Source organism: Cynocephalus volans, chromosome 6, assembly GCF_027409185.1.
Source record: "Cynocephalus volans isolate mCynVol1 chromosome 6, mCynVol1.pri, whole genome shotgun sequence".
In the NCBI taxonomy this organism is placed as follows: Eukaryota; Metazoa; Chordata; class Mammalia; order Dermoptera; family Cynocephalidae; genus Cynocephalus; species Cynocephalus volans.
The window spans coordinates 122,211,824-122,228,767 of NC_084465.1; positions in this window are offsets into that span (position 1 = coordinate 122,211,824).

Sequence of the window (16,944 nt, forward strand, 5' to 3'; positions counted from 1 at the left end):
TCTTCAACCTTGTGTTTCTGTTTTCTTTGAGTCCAGATACATATCTTACACATACATGTAACTAAAAATTATAAAAATATTTGTCTTTATATTTTCAGATCTCAGCCTGCAGGAGGTCAACAATGGATTGTTTGTTAAAGGAATAAACTAGTATAATGGAATTATTGTATAACTTCAGAGCTGATAAGAATGTGAGAAATTATTGTTAAGGGGAAATGTGTCATCAATAAACAATTTGGTAAACCCAGTGTAGTTTTCAACATTGTTATTGTGTCATCATGCACATTTCAAATGTCTCCAAGCTGTTTTTTCTCATGGAGGATTATTTGCCAAATGCTTAAATGTGTTTATACCTACAAGAAATTATATGTGCCATATTCTTTCAAAAACTGTAAAATAGATGATATCTAAAATTCCTAAAATTTATATAGTGACTTACAGCAGAATTTTGTGAATTGGCGGTGTACGAACACTAATGATCTAGTTAGATGGCTAATTCTTAATTCTGGAAACAATATTATTTGAACTTAGTAATTTTGAACATGGTGATTTTCTAGTGTCAGAGTTTTTTTTTTTCTTCTATTTAGTTCTCAAATATAAGTTATGGAAATATCTCATACTCTAAACATATCTGATCATTGCCTCAGTTGTGATCTCTATCTAATACATAGCAGTTATAATATCTGTGATAATTATATTTTCTTCAGCGATGAATACACACGTGCACATAATTATTAGTTTCTATATGTTATAACATGCATAGTGCAAGTAGACACAAACACATGTGTGTATATATATTATACATTTATCATCTTGCATTAGTGTTGTGTATTTGTTACAACTGATGAACCCATACTGATGTGTTATTAAACTCCATAGTTTACATTAGGATTCTTTTTTAGTTGATTCAGGTTTCTATAGCAACAGACCCTAAACTGAGTAACTAATAAACAAAGTGAATTTATTTCTCACAGTTCTGGAGCCTGGGAAGTCCAAAATAAAGTTGCTGGCAGATTTGGTGTTTGGTGAGGAACTACCTCCTGTTTGGTGCCTTTTTTTCTATGTCCTTACATGGTGGAAGGGCAAACAGCATCCTGGACCTTTTTTATAAGGGCACTAATCCTATTTACGAGGGTTCTGCTTTTATGATCTCATCATTTCCTGAAGCCCCTGCTTCCAAATACCGTCATATTGGAGGTTTGATTCCAACATATGAATTTTGGGCGAACAAAAACATTCAAGCCATAACATTCCACCACTGGACCCCCCAAATTTATGTCCTTCTCACATGCAAAATACATTAATTCTATTCTAATGCACCCACAAGTCTCAATGCATTCCAGCATCAACTCTAAAGCAATAAGGTCCAGAGTCTTGTCTAAATATCATCTAAATTAGATATGGGTAAGACTCAAGGAGGTATGATTTATCCAGAGGCACATTGCTCTCCAGCCTTGAACCTGTGGAATCAAACAAATGATGCACTTACAAAATACATCAGTGGGACAGGCACAGGACAGATGTTCCCATCCCCAAAGGGAGAAAGAAAAAAGAAGAAAAGGGTAACAGTTCCCAAGTAAGTCTAAAACTTTAAGGCTAGAGAATTATCTTTTTTGATTCAAGGGTCTATCTCCCATGGTTACCTGCAGAGAGATCCTGTCTTCTGCACACACTGAGGTGCTGGTCTGGCCTTCATGACTTTGGAGGGCCTTGCCCCACAGCCATTTTCTGCTAGGGGACGTAGATGTTAGACAATCTATATCAACTTGATTTGGAATCACATCATTTATCAAGGACAAATACATAATCATATGTCTGTGTATTAGTCTAAATAAAACATAAATGACATACATTTTAAGGTGGATAAAGTAGTCTATAGATACATTTTAATTGAATTTGCCCTATAATTTTGAAGAGTCCAAACACAGTATTATTCAATAGTGAACTTTGCCAACGAAAAGTTAATTTATTTATTGCGTGTTTCAAAGGGCCAATGGAGAAATTTAGACAATTACATACTGCTTTGTAGAAAGATATGAACATTTAAAACACATAGTTATAATTCCTAATTGATAAACTTGATCAGAGAAGAGCACTGGTAGCCTGATAATATAATAAGATACAAAATAAAAGCAGCAAGGATTGAGCATCTGCAGCTATAATTCCATTTTAGTCCGTTTGCCTAATGCATTTTTGTTGTTATTAAAACAACAGATTGTAGATAGATTTAGCCTCAGTATCATTATATAATGTAGCATAGCATGCTGTGCAAATGATAAAACTATAGCCACATAAGCTAGATCTCATAAGATATAACTCATGTTAGAAAAACAAGGAAAAAAAAAAGAAAGACAAAATGAAAGTCAGATGCTGACCAAAAGGGCATTTTAGTTTCTGGAAAACATGGTAGTATCATTTTCCTATCAGATCAATATAGCCTAATTAGGAATATATAAAAGTGTATTTTGTTCATTGCTTGAAAAGCAGCTAGATGTACTGAAGCTTTCTACCTTAGCTTTCTCTCTTTAATAATTTATTGATTTAGAGCAGTTTTAGGTGCACAGAAAGGTTGAAAGCACAGAGGGTTTTCACCTACATCCTTCCCAGCCATATACACACCCACTCCATCAACATCAGCATGCGCACCGGAGCAGTGCGATTGTTACAGTCCATGGACCAGCAGTGACCCACCATTATCACCCAGAGTTCAGAGTTCACATGAGGATTCAATCCTGTTGTTGCACACTCTATGGGTTTGGACAAATGTATTATGACGTATCCATCATTACAGTATCGTACAGAGTAGTTTCACTGCCCTAAAAGTCCTCTATGCTCTACCTGTTTGTCCCTCTCCCTCTCCTAGAACCACTGGGAGCCACTGATTTTTTTTCTGTCTCTACAGTTTTGCCTTTTCTAGAAAGTCATATGGTTGGAATCATACAGCATGCAGATTTTTCAGATTCGCTTCTTTCATTTAGCAACATGCATTCAAGGTTCCTCCAGGCCTGCTCATGGCTTCATAGGTCATTTCTTTCTAGAGTTTAGTAGTGTTCCATAACATGGATACCATCGTTTGTTATATTCATTTGTTGACTGAAAAATATCTTGATTACAAGCTTTGGCAATTATAAACAAAGCTGCCATAAATTTTTGTGTATAGGTTTTTGTGTAGATGTACATTTTTGGCTCATTTGGATAAATAGCAAGAAGTGAAAGTCCGGAGTGTGTGGTTAGGGTATGTTTAGTTTTGTAAGAAACTGTCAAACTATCTTCCACAGTGGCTATACAATTTTGTATTTCCAACAGCAATGAAAGAGAGTTCCTGTCACCGCCTCTTTGCCAGCATTTGGAGTTGTCAGTATTTTGAACTTTTACCATTCTGATATGTCTGTAGTACTATCTCACAGTTGTTTTAATTTGCAATTTCTTAATGACTTACAAAGTTTAGCATCTCTTCACATGCTTATTTGTTATCTGTATATCATATCTGGTTACGTGTCTGTTCAAGTATTTTGCCCATTTTTTAATTAGGTTGTTTACTTATTGAGATTTAAGTGTTCTTTGAGTAATTTGGATAACAACAGTCTTTCATCAGACATGTGTTTTATGAATATGTTCTGCCAATCTGTGGCTTATCTTCTCATTCTCTTGAAAGCATCTTTCACAGGGCAGAGGTTTTCAATTTTAAGTAAGTCCAACTTATGAAAGTTTTTTCTTTCATAGATCGTGACTTTGGTGTTGTATGTAAAAAGTCAGCATTAAACCCAAGGTCATTTGGATTTTCTCATATGTTATCTTCTAGGATTTTTATACTTTGGTGTTTTACATTTAGGCCTACATCCCCTTTGGAGTTGATTTTTGAAATGGGTATAAGGTCTGTGTCTGGATATACATTTTTTGCATGTTGATGTTCAGTTTTTCTAGCTCCATTTTTTGAAGACTATCCTTTCTCCACTGAAATTTTTTGCACCTTTGTCAAAAGTTCTTGACTAGATTTGTGTGAATCTATTTCTGGGCTCTCTATTCTGTTCCACTGATCTTTTTGTCTGTTCTTTTGCCAGTGCCATACTGTCTTGATTACTGAACCTTTATAGTAAGTCTTGAAGTTGAATGGTGTCGGTCCTCTGGCTTTATTCTTCGATATTGTGTTGACAATTCTTTGCCTCTCTATGCACAAAAGCAACCTTCAGAGATTTTGCTTGGGATTGCATTGAATCTATAGTTAAATTAGGAAGAACTGACATCCTAGCAATATTGAGTCTTCTTATCTATGAAAATAAAATATCATTTCATTTATTTAGGTTTTTTTCCCTCTATATCAGAGTTTTGTAGTTTTTCTCATATAGATCTTGGACTTTTTTTTGTGAGATTTACACCTAAGTATTTAATTTTAAGGGGTGTTAATGTAAATCATATTGTGTTTTTAGTCTCAATTTCCACTTGTTCATTGCTCATATATAGGAAAGTGATTGACATGTATATTTACCTGTATCTTGCAAGTTTGCTATAATTGCTCATTAGTTCCAGAAATACTTTTGCCAGTTCACTGGGACTTTCTACATGGACAATCACATCATCTGTGAACAAAGACAGTCTTTTTTCCTTCCTAATATGTATAGCTTTTGCTTTCTTTTCATTGCATTAGGTAGGACTTTCTAATATGTTGTTAAAAATAAGTGATAAGAGAGGACAACATTGTCTTACTCTTTATTGTTATGGAAAAGCTTCTAGTTTCTCACCATCAACTATGACAGTAGTTGCAGGTTTTTTGTATATATTCTTTATGCAGTTAAAGAAGTTTCTCTCTTGCTGAGAGAATCTAACAGGTGTTAGATTTTGTGAAATGCCTTTTTTGAATCTGTTGATATGATCATATAATTTTTCTTCTTTAGCCTGTTGATGTGATGGAGTACGTTAATAGATTTTCAAATATTGAACCAGACTTGCCTACTTAGAATAAATTCCACTTATTTGGGGTATATAATTGTTTTTATGCTAATATAAAAATACTGCATTTTATACTAATTTCCTAACATTTTGTTGAAGATTTTTGCATCCATATTTATGAGAGATATTGGTCTGTAGTTTATTTCTTTATTTTATTTGTCATGTATTTGTCTGGTTTGGATATTTGAATAATGCTGGCCTCATAGATTTAGTTAGGAAATATTTCCTCTGCTTCCATTCTCTAAAAAGATGGAAAAGAATTGGTACAATTTCTTTTTTAAGGGTTTGATAGAACTTACCAGTGAACCCATCTGGGCCTCTTTTTGTTCTAATAGGATATTAATTATTGTTTCAATTTCTGTTGTAGATATAGGTCTATTCAGATTGTCTATTCTTTCTTGTGTAAGTTTTGAAAGATTATGTCTTTCATCCAATTGGTCCATATCATATCAGTTATGAAATTTGTGTGCAGAGCTGTCTATAACATTCCTTTATAATATATTTAAGGTCCATGGGAATACCATGTTAATACCTCTTTTATTTCTGATATTAGTTATATTTATCTTCCCTCTCTCTCTCTTTTATTTATTTATTTGTATAGTTAACTTGGCTAGAGATTAATCAATTTTACTGACCTTTTCAAAAAATCAGCTTTTCGTTTTGTTGATTTTCTTTGTTTTTAAATTTTATTGATTTCTGCTCTCATTTTTATTATTTCTTCTGTTTATTTTGGATTTAATTTGCTCTTCTTTTTCTGTTTTTTTTAAGGGGGAAGTTTAGATTATCTATTTCAGATTTTTTTCTAGTATATGCACAAAATACTATAAATTTCCTTCTGAGCACTGTTTTTTCTGCATTTCACAAATTTTGAAAGGTGTATTTATTTTAATTTACTTCAAAATGCTTTTAATTCCTCATAAGACTTCCTGTTTGATCCATGTGTGATTTAGAATTGTATTTTTTAATCTTTAAGTGTTTTGGGATTTTCCAGCTATCTTTCTCTAGCTGATTTCCAATTTAGTCATTTGGGGTGTGAGTGTGTATACATTCTATAATTTCTGTTCTTTTAAATTAGTTAAGGTGTTTTTATGACCCATGGTATGGTCAGTCTTGGCAGATGAGCCACATGAACTTACGAGCAATGTGTACTCTGTTGCTGGGTGAAGTATTCTATAAATGTCAACTAGATTGAGTTGGTTGATCATGCTGTTCAGTTTAAGTTTGTTCTTACTAATTTTGGGCCCTCTAGATTTATCTTTCTATTACTAAAAGAAAGGTGTTGAAGTCTCCAACTAAAATAGTGGATTTATTTACTTCTCCTTGTGTTTCTATCTTTTTTTTTTCTCACATATGTTGATGCTCTGTTCTTAGGTGCATAGACATTAGGAATTGTTATTTTCTCTTGCAATATTTACCCCTTTATGATTGTGTAATTCCTCTCTTTATTCCTGATATATTTTTTTTGCTGTGAAGTCTGCTCTCTATAAAATTAACATAGCTATAGCAACTTTATTTTAATTCATGTTAGCATGGTATATCTTTCTTCATTCCTTTTCTTTTAACCTATGTGTGCGTTTATATTTAAAGTGTATTTCTTGTCAATAGCATACAGTTGGGTATTGTTATTTTATTCAGTCTGACAGTCTATGTCAGATTTAATTGATATATTTAGAGCATTGATGTTTAAAGTGATTATTGATATAGTTGGATGAATATATTTTTAAAATTTTTTACATTTATTTATTTATTTATTGCCTAATGCTTTTCCTGTTTGCTGTGGTTGTGATTGTGCATTTTACATTATTTTGCTTTTTTTTCTCTTTTTAGTGTATGATTTTTAAAATTTTTTTTTATAAGTTGACCTAATATTTGCAATATATGTTTACAAGTAATCCAACTCCACTTTCAAATGATGTTATACTGCTTCATGGCTTGCACAATGCCTTAGAACAAAGTATTTCTAATTCTTTTTTTCCCGCTCCTTCTATAATTGGTCTTAATTTCTCATGCATAAGTGCTAATCATTGAATATTTAGTTGCCATTATTATTTTGAACAAATTATTTTCTGTTAAACCAAGTAACAATAAGAAAAATGAAAGTTTTTTTTAACCTTCATGTATGCCTTTTCTAACACCTTCCTTTCTTTTTGTAGCTCTGAGTTTCTCACCTATATCATTTTTCTTCTCTCTGAAAAACTTCTTTTAACATTTCTTGCAAGGCAGGTCTACTGGTAACAAATTCTCTCAATTTTTGTCTGAAAAGGCCTTAATTCTCCTTAACTATTGAAGGATAATTTTTCTAAATACAGAAATCTAGGTTGTTGTTTTTCTTTTTTCAACCTTCTAAATACTTCATTCTCACCTTGTTCACATAATTTCTGAAGAGAAGTCAGATGTAAAATTCTTATTTTTCCTTCTCTATAAGTCAGGTTTTTTTTCTATCTCTCTTTGGCATCAAAATTTTTTTGTGTGTCTTGATTTTCTGTAGCTTGAATATGATATGCCTAAGTATGATTATTTGGCATTTACCCTGCTTGGTGTTCTCTGAACCTTCTAGATCTGTGGTTTGATGACTGACATTGATTTTGTGAACTTCTTAATCACTGTTGTTTCAAATCTTTCTTTTGTTTCTTCATCTGTTTCTTCTTCTTCTGGTATTCCCATTACAAGTATTACACCTTTTACAGTTGTTTTCCAATTTGTGAATATTTTATTTCATTTTTCCAGTCTTTTCTTCTCTTTGCTTTTCTGTTTTAGAAGTTTGTATTGACATTTCTTCAGGCTTACCAATTCTTTCCTCAGCTGTCTCTAGTCAACTACTGAGCCCTTCAAAAATATTCTTCATTTCAGTTACTATGTTTTGTGTGTTGTGTTTTGTTTATGTCTAGAATGTTTTTTTCACAATTTTTTTCTTAGAATTTCCATCTGTCTGTTTTCATTGGCCATGTGTTCTTGAATTTTGTCTGCTTTTTCCATTACAAACTTTAGCATTTTAATTATATTCATTTTAAATTCCCAGTCTGACAATTCCAAGATTCCCTCCATGCCTGAGACTGGTTCTGATACTTGTGATATCTCTTCAAATTGTGCCTTTTGCCTTTTAGCAAGCCTTGTAATTTTTTGTAGAAAGTTGAATATGATGCACTGGGTAAAAGAAACTGTAGTATATAGGCATTTAGTGGTGAGGTGGTAAGGTGTATGTGTGTGGGGGAGAAGAATTCTACAGGTATTGGTATTTTAATGAGCTCCTGCACCCGAGATGTGACCTGTACAAATGCTTCTTCTTCCTCTCAACCTTAGGTGTGATAGGAAGGATAGAGGGTGCTGGAGCAGGATGTTTCCCTTTTCCCAGGTCTCAGTAGTTAGGCTGTTATAAAATAATTTCTCCAGAGGGCAGGTCTTGTTAAGAACAGGGTACTCTGGTGTATTTCAAGGTGGCTGCTTTTCCTCTCTCCCTACCAGAAGCTTGTGGGAATTTTTCTCCAATCTTCATCCTGAGAACATGGTAAGGATCCTGGAGGAAAAAAATTTACAAAGGTGTAGGGTCCTTTCAGAGTGGGCCTCCATGGAGAGTTTTTTCCCCCAGAATTGTCCACACTGAGACTTTAGCAATTCATTAGGTACAGTTTACATTTTCCTACCTTGTCCCCACAAGCCATTTCTCCTCCAGAACTTCTGCTTCAGTAAGCTGTGATTCTCCGTATCCACCTGTCTGTCTCTCCAATTTGAGGACAGCCATTTGTACTGGGACATCAGTTCTCTGACAGATCTAACAAAAGTTGTTACTTATCAGTGTGTTCAGCTTTTTTCCTTGTGAGACTGGAAGTGATGACTTCCAAGTTCTTCATGTAATGGAAGGGAATTCGAAATATCCTTGTTTTCCTTTTTTTTCTTTTCTTTTCCTTTTTCTCATTGATCCATAATTGATTATACATATTTGTGGGGTACAGAGTTGATTATCAGTATTTGTGTACAAATGTGATGAAATTACTACTATTAGCACATTCATTATTACAAAATATAATCATTCTTTGTGTTCATCACCCAATTTCTTGCTGACCCCATATCCTTCTCCTTTACCCATTTCTACTAACCACAGTTTGTTCTCTCTTTTTGCTTTCTTTTTTAGCTCCCACTTAAGAGTGAGTGCATCAAATTTCTAAAATGATAGAATATGACAAACATATGTAACTTTCTATAAGATTTTTGCTTAGTTATTCAAAATGTTTATATCTCAGTTTCCTCATCTTTCATATAAATACTTAATATGTTAGTTTGAGGACCTATTTCAGATACAGTAGAAAAAATAATAAGCCATAATAATGATTGCGATAGTTGTAAGAACAGAAAGAAAAGCATAAATTAAAAAAAAGGAAATGCTTAGGGTTTCCTAAATAAACCATTGTTGGTAATGATTAGTGGCCTCTCTTGTGAAATCAAAATTAAGATGGCTTTGGCTACAAGTAAAACAATACTTGGCTACCAGGGGCTCAAACAACAAGGTTACTCATGATTTACAACAAGAAGTTTGAATGTTGGCACACAAACCCTTTTCTCTCAGAAGTTTGATGCATTTAAGTTTATTATTCACTCACATAAAACCCACTGTGGGGTTAGTGGCTCTTCTAAGCAGCTCCCTTCCCAAACTGTGACTCAGAATCCAGATTATTTTAATCTTGTGTCTCATAAATCTTAATAGGTAACTCCAGGGCATGTCATCACCATGGAGAGAGCCAGACTGTTTCACTGAATGTAACTGCAGTTATCTTGGGAATAACACACATCCTTTCTGCTCCAAGAAACGTATTAGACAAATTGCCTTGCATAACTGCAAAAACTGGGAAATCTGATGAACATAAATATTTCTGGCATACATGACTGCTCAAAGATGAATAAGTGATAAGGCAGGGAGGGAGACAACAATGAGTTGACGGGTGCAAAAAGATTTGTTTTCTATGGGCTAAATCAGGGATTAGCAAAAAAGGATGCGAGACTGTCTACACAATTTGATTTGTCTTTGGCACAATAGTAGCAGCGATGATGAGGAAGAATAAGATAATAAAGAGGGTGATGGTGATGGTGATAATGGTGAAAACAATGATAATGATGGTGACAGTGATGGTGATGGTGATAGTGATGATGATGATGGTGATGGTCATGATGAAATGATTATGGGGATGATGGTGATGATAATGATGGTGATGGTGATGGTGATGGTGATGATAATGATAGTGATGGTGATTATGGTGATGGTGATGAAGATGATGAAGGTGATGATGGTGATGATGGTGTTGGTTATGATGGTGATGGTGGTGGTGATGATGGTGATGATGATGGTGATGAGGGTCTGTGGATGATAATGATGTTGAGGACAATAATCACGATGCTTTGTGTGAGTGTGTTATGTGTGTATTGTTCTTTTGATTCATATTAGATCCAGAATGTGGAACTGAAAAGAAAGGTAGAGAATACAGAGAGGTGCGCACCATAAATCACCCAACAGGGCATACTGATGATTTTCATTCAGCTCCATTTTATGGTCTAGTATCTAGGAGGACACCCACGGTGGGAGACTTGCTGGAAAAATACCTTGGTTTAGGATAAAATTGTCTCCTGTGCAATTACCTTAATTATCATTTTTAGGATGTTGTCCCATATTGTTATATTCCCAAAAACCAAATTCCAAGCAACATAAAGTATTTTATAAAAGTCAGTTTTGGTGATGGGGAGCAATAATCAGCCACAATGTATATCGACAAAATAAAATTAAAAAAAACGAAACAAAACAAAACAGAAAAACAACAAACAAACAAACAAAAAAACAAAAAGAAAATAAAAGTCAGAATAGAATTATGAATCTTTATATTTCCTAAGAAAAAGTATTCAGGTCTTAAATTAGGGAGGTGTGGGGAAAAAAGAAAGAAAAGTTATGAATTTGGTCATATTATGGAAAAAAAAATATGGCCTCAGGTATGTCGGCTTTCTTTGGAGTGCAGCTTGCTTTTTCAAAGGCTAAAGCATCTTCATCATTAACATGCTGCATGTGCTTCATGGTTGACTTTTACATTATTGCTCCAGCTATTACTATGCATGCATTATTTATATGGTTGGCTATCATGGAAAAAAGGCAAGCAATTTACTTGTCAAAACACATTAGAATGCATGACTTTAAATCAGAGTTGCATAGGTTGGTAAAAAACTATAATAAATGCACTTTGGCTAATATGTAAGTGTCGTGCAGTTTAAGATGGTCACTGTATTGACTGAGAAACCTATAATCATCTCTGGGACTCTTTGTGTAGAACAGCACTCCAAATTATTTACACTATGATTTTAATTGCATAATAGTAAACCCCAATACTACAATCTTTTTTCAATAGGTGACATTTAACAGTAGGATGACAAGTGAATACAAATTAAACTCCTAATAAGTCTTGGAATTGTATTATTTACTTATGTTCTAAACAGTAGTTGAAATGGTTAAATAATAGAATTGCCTCTTATAGCACTGTGTTTCCCTTGCTTTTTCTAGGCAGTTAAGCATCACCTTTGTTAATTGACTTTCTCATCATTACTTTAAAGTACCATTTTATACCATAGCAAATGTTTAAGTAAATTTCAACTGCTTTGCCGGTTCTCAGAAATTCATGACATTTGTAAGATGACCTTCATGTTAAAGACAGCCCACAGAGGTCAACTCAGAGCAATGGCTCCAGAAATTTATTTTTCTAAAAAATCATTCAATTTCAAACAAATTGTAGGAGTGTATTAAGTTTGTATTCTTAGTACTTTCAATTTTTTCTCCTTTAAATGTATACGACATTTATTCTTTTCTGAATCTGCAGTCAGAAGTTGATTTAAAAATTATATAAATACTTAAATACATAGATATATTTAAAAACATACTTAGGTTATATTAAAATGTATTAAATATATGTACTTAAACATAAAAATCAATTATATATATTGATGCATGTATGTGTGCACATATATATCACTTTATAAGAGGAAGTAAAATCCTTATAAAGTGTTTATTGATACCTAGATTATATGATACATATTTGATATTTGGGAAAGATATTCTAAGGCTGAAATGACGTATCAGCATAATGGAATATCCTTTACCACTTTCATTTTTAATATTTCGTATCAATAAATAGTATCTTTTAGGCATGCTATACATTTCATAAGTATTACTAATGGCAAGGAGTACAGACAATTGCAAATTCGCCTATGCATAAATATGTCTGCAATAGGTATGATTTCATATAAATTAAAAATTGGCTGAATCTGACTTCATTGCACGTTTATATTATTCTAAACAAATAAATAAGTATTGCTTATGGTGACTGAATTTCATGTTTTGGAGTTTTGCCTTTACCTGCTATGCAAAGATATTTGAAAGCCAAAACAAAATAAAGCATCATAAGCATTTGTTTATAAGCTTAAGTGTACATAAAGGAACTAAAATTAGATCTTCAAATTAATATATGAAAAAAATTGAATTGGTCATTTAAAATTTTTGTATAATATTAATCCATTTTTTTCAACAATAACATCACAATGAATGTCATCTGAAAATGTACGGTTAGCAAATGCATAGTGTATATATATATATATATATTTTTTTTCTTTTTCGTGACCGGCACTCAGCCAGTGAGTGTACCGGCCATTCCTATATAGGATCCGAACCCGCAGCCGCTGGGAGCGTCGCCGCGCTCCCAGCGCAGCACCCTCCCGAGTGCGCCACAGGCTCGGCCCCATAGTGTATATATTTAAGAGTTATGATTTAACTGTTTTCTAGGCAAATGTATATGTTACATATTTACAGGCATTCTCGGATGCATAACTATTACCATTAGTATCATGGAATGAAAAGGAGAGGTATTGATTGAACATCAACAATATGCTACATACTTTAAAGTTACCATCAGTTTTCTTTTCTTATTTAATCTTAACTCAAATCCCATCAGCATTCTTCACAACGCTGCCCATTTCATTGCTATTAAACTCATACTACTAACATTTTATACTCTTTAGAGCAGGCATTGAATCGCTCTGAAACCTAAATGGAACACCAAAGCACTTATTCAACTAGAATTTGGGAGTGGGTTGAAGTCTTAGAAACTTCAGGGAAGTGAGGAGCACATTAGTCAGAAAACATTACCTAATGCAAAATGTGAGCCTCTTCCTTGTCCCAAGACTGAGAGCTTGCAAATAATGAACACACGTAAAATTCTTTGTAGTTGACAGCAGTTAAAATGGAATGGGGAAAGGAAGGGATGTAATCTGTGGAAAGGTGATATTAAATTACTTACAAGGGGGTTTTGTAGGGAATTAGAAAAGATATGGTTTTGATCTCTGAGTTCAGGAGACACTGGTCCATTAGAGCAACAGAAATGGGCTCTTGGGGCAAAGTCAAGCCAAATAGGCCATGAGAAGTCAGAGCACTGTGGATGTCTGGGCGCAGGGGAGGAATGTAAGCAAACGGCCAGGGAAGAACAAGGATGCTCATGTTGAAAACCTGTCCATGGGCCTTTGCTTGGCATTGTGTTAGGAACAGAACAGAATTCTAAATAAGCACATGAGTCAGTCCCCTTCTCAAAGGCAAGATAAATTATGGTACCTGGGACAATTCAGGAATGATGTAAGACAACCCAGTCAATAAGAAAACGTGCTGCAGCCATCACAGTCAGTGCCACATGAGACCTGGCTAGTGTGGTAGGTGGGCACAGATTTATGGAGAGAAAGCAGTTATACACAGAAGAGAGGGAGAAGCCTCTCAGGGTCTTCAGTTGACTTAAGATACTGTGGAAAGATGGAGACCAGTGTCACAAATTCAGGGGACAGTGGCTAGCTGGGCAAAGGCCAGAAATTGGAAGTCTGGAGGGTGAAGAGCTGACTGCACAGGCCCTGGCTTCCACCTGTCCACCTGCAAAAGGACAATATGGGATGGGCTACGAGCTCACCTGAGCATCAAAAGACCTGGAACCTCTTAGCTCCTTTTTCATCTGCAAAAAGGGAGGTTAAGATGCTGTCATGAGGGCTGAGCATAACTGTATCCCACACCGTCCCTGGTCCTCACATAGCAGGTGTAGCTCTTGCCTCCTCCATACACAAAAGGGAAGACAGTACAATGTCTTCCAGCTCCACGGCTTGGATTCTGCTGATTCCTTCTTGACTTAATGCTTTCACACACATATCCAGGGTCGTGCACATCATTTTGTGAAGGTCAGCAAAAGAGATATTTATTATTTATGTCATTCTCCCTCCCCACAATACTTAAACACTGTTGCTTTGGTATTTGTTTATTATAATCAGTAATACATAATACGAAATAAGCTTTTCCAAATTTTCCGTGGTAGAAAGTTACCTTAACAATTTCAGTGAAAAGAGGTTGCTATGTATTTGACCTCTAATTTTTTGCTTCTGGAAATAAGGAAGGATTCTATGTGAAGCCTCTATAAACATACAGAAAGGAGATGCCCCATGATTAGAATATTTTAGCTCAAATTGTTTGTTAGGTACAAGAAACCCATCCTAAATTCTACAGACACTGATCTATTCTTGAAACTATTACCTTTCAGGGTTGAGCTTACCAAAATTCTTTTTTAACAAAAGTTAGAGTAAAATCCCCTTAATGTCACTGAGTGGTACGTTTTTTGAAAACAATCCTGGCTAAAGGGCTACTTGAAAGTGGTAATGAATTAGGTAATGAAAGTTTAATTTTGCATTTCTCTGTTTAGTCATGGAGGGGAAAGTAAAGTGTGTGGGGGGTCCCCACATGGACAGGTCTGGCTCGCTCAGGCCCCTCATGTCTGGCAGCATGTCCCATTACCACCCTTTCTGAGCAGCTGACAGAAACTGGGAATAACCTACGACCAAATCCTGCTTGAAATCAGGTGTCATGTATTTCAGCTTAGCATGCTTTCCCTATCTAGAAATCAGATAAGTATTAATCAACATTTTTTCTCTTTTTATGGTTTTATTTCTCCTTTTATCTGTTTAACCCAACTAGAATTATGTTATGAATGATATGAGTATATATTTTTCCATAAAACCAATATTCTAGTCACATTTATTAAATAATTTAAGGCCCACAGTGTTTTGTGATGCCTCATTTTGTATATACGATGGGATGCCTACTTAAAGTAAGGTTTGTATACAAAGTAAAGCATTGCAAAAGAGTAATGAAGAGATTGTATTCACTAAATATTTTTCTATTCAACTTCTCTGCTATGCTTGCTTTAGCATTATATTATTTTAGAATTAAAAAAATTTTAAAAACATTTTTCTTATTTTTTAATTTAACTTTGTCTTCATATTTGTTGAGACTAGCCTTTCTTTTTTAAATATATATAATTTGAGAAGAATCATCATCCTTCAAAATGATTTCTCTAAGTTGATATATTGCACAACACTTAATCTGAGTATTATTTTATAAATTTCAGTTAAGATGAGTGTTATAGTGTTCGCCGTAGTTCCTTTGCATAGCTTTTTGAGGTTATTCCTAGGTAATGTATTTGTTTTGTTTCTTTTTAAAATGGGTTATCAAAAAATAAATAAATAAAGTAAAATGGGTTATCATTTGTGTTTTGCTTTACTTGATTATTTCCTGTGTGTGAAAATGCTGTTGAATTATTTTATATTTGTAAAATCTTGAAAGACGTTTATTGTTTCAGGGTGTATATTTAATTCTTTAATCCATTTTGAGTTGACTTTAGTGTATGGTGAAAGGTATGGGTCTAGTTTCATTTTCCTGCATATTGATATCCAGTTCTCCCAGCACCATTTGCTAAAGAGGCAGTCTCTTCCCCAGTGTATAGACTTGGTGCCTTTGTCGAAGATCAGATGGTTTTAGGTGTGTGGGTTGATTTCTGGATTCTCTATTCTATTCCATTGATTGGTGTGTCTATTTTTATGCCAGTACCATACTGTTTTGGTTATTATAGCTTTGTAGTACATTTTAAAGTCAGGTAGTGTTATGCCTCCAGCTTTATTTTTTTGCTCAGCATTGCTTTGGCTATGTGTGGTCTTTTGTTATTCCATATAAATGTCTGGATAGTTCTTTCCATTTCTGAGAAAAATGTCATTGGAATTTTGATGGGGATTGCATTGAATTTTTATATGACTTTGGGTAGTATGGACATTTTCACCATGTTGATTCTTCCAATCCAAGAACATGGGATATCTTTCCATCTTCTTGTATCCGCTCTAATTTCTCTCAGCAGTGGTTTGTAGTTCTCATTATAGAGATTTTTCACCTCCTTGGTTAACTCAATTCCTATTTTTTTTTTTTTTTGGTGGCTATTGTAAATGGGCTGGCTTTCTTAATTTCTCTTTCTGCATGTTCACTATTGGAGAATAGAAATGCTACTGATTTTTGTGTGTTGATTTTGTATCCTGCTACTGTGCTGAAATCATTTATCAATTCCAACAGGTTTTTTGTAGAGGTTTTAGGCTGTTCGATATATAGGATCATGTCATCTGCAAATAGGGACAGTTTGACTTCATCTTTTCCAATCTGGATGCCCTTTATTTCCTTCTCTTCTCTGATTGCTCTGGCTAGTACTTCCAACACTATGTTGAATAGGAGTGGTGAGAGTGGGCATCCTTGTCTAGTTCCTGTTCTTAAAGGAAAAGCTTTCAGCTTTTCCCCATTCATGATGATATTGGCAGTGGGTTTATCATATATGGCTTTAATTATGTTGAGATACTTTCCATCTATACCTAACTTATAGAGGGTCTTTGAGTGTTGAATTTTATCAAGATTAAAGAATTAAATTTACACCCTGAAACAATAAAACTTCTTAAAGAAAACATAGGAGAACCACTTCAGGAAATAGGACTGGACACAGACTTCATGAATACGACCCCAAAAGCATAGGCAACCAAAGGAAAAATAAACAAATGGGATTATATCAAACTAAAGAGCTTCTGCACAGCAAAAGAAACAATTAACAGACTTAAAAGACAACCAACAGAGTGGGAGAAAAT